The sequence below is a fragment of the Sinocyclocheilus grahami genome, unplaced genomic scaffold (assembly GCF_001515645.1).
Source record: "Sinocyclocheilus grahami isolate Dianchi unplaced genomic scaffold, SAMN03320097.WGS_v1.1 scaffold3132.1, whole genome shotgun sequence".
NCBI classification, from domain to species: domain Eukaryota; kingdom Metazoa; phylum Chordata; class Actinopteri; order Cypriniformes; family Cyprinidae; genus Sinocyclocheilus; species Sinocyclocheilus grahami.
The window spans coordinates 10,756-14,274 of NW_015508298.1; positions in this window are offsets into that span (position 1 = coordinate 10,756).

The window sequence follows — 3,519 nt, forward strand, 5'->3', positions numbered from 1 at the left end:
AGAAAAACCTTTGAGTTGCTCTCAAACCGAACAGAAAGCTTTAAAGAAAAGAGCCAATAAATCTTTCACCTGCACTCAGTGTGGAAAGAGTTTGACAAGCAAATATAAATTTGATGTTCACATGAGAGTTCATACTGGAGAGAAACCATTCACTTGTGATCAGTGCAGGAAGAGTTTCTCAGACTCGTCAACCCTCAAAGGACATATGAACATCCACACAGGAGAGAAACCACACACATGTGATCAATGCGGCAAAACATTTTTGAGAGCTTCAGAACTGAAGAGTCACCTGAGAGTTCATACAAAGGAGAAACCACATTCATGTTATTTGTGTGGAAAGAGTTTTTCATGTCAAAAACAATTAAAACAACATCAGAAAATAGACCTTTACTTCAGCGAGCCATTTAAAACGGCATGAGAGTATTCACACTGGAGAGAAACCGTACAAGTGTTCACACTGTGACAAAAGATTCAGTCGGTCAGGAGACCTGAAAACACATGAGAGGATCCACACTGGAGAGAAAACGTATCACTGCACTGCATGTGGGAAGTGTTTCAGTCATTCATCTGCTCTACACAGTCATACAAAAAACATTCACAGTAAGTAGATCATCTTCAGATCCAGCACTTTCAGACCTGATGCTGCATTCTCACCAAATGTGCTCTAAAGTTTTCACAGTGAATAAAGTTAATCTTCATCTTCATCTCAACTGTGAGATTCAGATCAACTCAAAGATGGAGTTCCTCCCCAAAGAACAATGTCCAAAACGTTGTATTCTTGTTTATCATTTTGCTTCATGATAATTATTGTCATTTTACTTTCCTATGAGTTTCATATTGTGTTCAGTTGTGTTTTAATGTATGTGTCACTTGTAGTTTGCTTACTCTTTCATGAAGTAGACACTTTTGCAAACTGTTCTTGTTCTTGTTCAACACTTTTAAACGAGACTGAGATTTGTTTCTAAAAGTTATTCTTCCACTTAAGATATATTTAGGAAATGCAGATGCAAGATATACTGTCATGCAACTGATCCTTCTGTGCTTCTCTTGTAAGTAGGAATGAATACCTGAACCCAGTATTAAACGAGCCCTGAGGCTAAATTACGAAATACCATCGTATCAATAAGCTGCAATGTTAACTGTTCTGCATTTGGTGCTGGGAAATTAAGGAAATACACTTACAATTTATTATTTATAAATATTATCACGCTAACTGTATCTTGCCAACTGTTCCTAAATGCGATAATGTCAAGGCATTCGTCACTCAAGCGCTTTTGTTATTTTGCAATCCAGAAGCGAGAAGTGTGCCTGTGTCTGTTAAGTCCACTTGACCGTAGTAATCCATTATTATATGTTTACACCACTGATAATAGAGAACTAGTGAAGCCACCGCGCCGCCATATTGCTATTCCCTGGATTCTATTGAATTAAGAGTAAACTACGATTTTAATGAGAAAACATCACCTAACGAGTCAGCATTTTTATGTCTGAAGCAGGGGTGGGCGATATAGCCTTAAAATTATATCACGATATTTCAAGAATATTTGCGATAATGATATTTATGACAATATAGAAAAAAAATATGGAACAACGTTTTATTGGTGATTGCAGCTGGCTAGCAGCAGCATGTATTAGTGCAAACACAATGAAGGGCATTTTCCATCCTTTTCCAATGAGCTACTTTTATTGATGACAGACTACCTAATTTGAAGTGTAAATCTATTGTTATAATCTGGCAGAAGCAGCATTATAGTGCAATAGTAGTGACCAGTGCTGGGCAAGTTACTTTAAAATAGTAATTAGTTGTAGTTACTAGTTACCTCTCACAAATAGTAACTGAGTTACATCATTATACAAGTAACCAATTACCAGGGAAATTAACTATTGCGTTACTTAAAAAAAAAAAGTTCAAATATGTAAAATAACTTGGATGCCTCCAATATTAAATGTTAAATAAATGAAATGGACACTACATGGAATAAATTATTTTTAAATTGTTGTTTTGTATTAGTGTACAATATTAAAAAAATAATACTTATTTAACACGGAACATGTTTTAACATTTTAGCACACATTATACCAACAAAGCACAATTTAACTTAAAATTAATAAGTTAGTAAAATAATATTTTGTGGCCATTTTTGGGACTAGTATCGAAAGTTTCGATACTCAAACAAACAATATCGATACTAAGGTGTGTTTTATTTACCAGTGATTTTGTTAATTTAACAACAACAAAAAATATATAATACAATCCTGACTTGTCACAGCTACAGAGCGGAGGCGCCAAAGCTGCGGAGAATCCGCTTAACCAGACGTTTCCGTAACTGACGTAGATTTACAGAAAATTACTGTTGTTTTTCAAATAAATAATTTTATGTACTTATTCCCAACACTTTATTAATGTTAATACTGTTCCTCGCGTCCCCCTTCTCTGCACAGGCTCTGCATCTCTCTCCTCTCTCTCTCTCTCTCTCTCTCTCTCTCTCTCTCTTTCTCATTCAGCTCGGCTCCAGCAAAGAACTGTTACAATTATACACTTATTTTCACATATCAAATGAAATCTCTTTATTGTCACACATCGTGTACACAAGTGTAACAATGGTGAAATTCTTGGGTACAAGACTCTGTGCCATGGCAGTACAAGCAACAAGATATGAAAAATTAACAGTATACATAAATAACAATATACACATTTTACACAATATACACATTTTCACAATAGACAATTGTACACAATATACAATATACACATTTCCATAATATACACGTAGTACACAGTATACTCAAGAGATTTATAAATGTATAGCTTTTATATATGACTTACAGTGATGTATACTGTAGTGTTTTACTGTGAAGTTCAGTGCAGTAGTTTGTTAGTGCAGAAGAGAAGATGTAGCTGCATGTGTTCTTGCTATGCAGTGCAGGACATGCTACAGTGCTGTCAGTGTGCTGTGTGCTGGTGTGTAGATGGAGTCCAGTGTGAGGGGTAGGGGTAGGTGGGTGATTGTAGTTTTACTATCTGGAGTTCAGTAGTCTGATGACCTGCGAGAAGAAGATGTCTCACACTCTGCTTGATCGGGTCCTGATGCTGCGGTACCGTCTGCCCAGTGTTGGGAAGGTTACTTTGGAAATGTAATAGGTTACAGATTACAAGTTACCCTACTTAAAATGAAATAAGTAGTGTAACTTTTCAATTACTTTATTAAAGTAATGTAACTGATTACATTTGATTACTTTTTGATTACTTTTCTAAATTTCTAATGTTTTCAACTGTTAATCAATTTCAAACATGATTTGAATGCAGGGTTAACCAGGCAGGGTTACATTTGCAATATGTGCTCAACACTGATAACTGTCAGGCTTTCGAAATCCTTCATCACTTGAATTAAGATTATAATATTTTAATTTTAAAGGAGACATTGGATGCAAAATATCTTAATTTGCATATAAATGTGTCTTAGCAGTGTGTGGACACAACCACCTTACAATAATCCAAATCCATTCACTCCTTTTTTT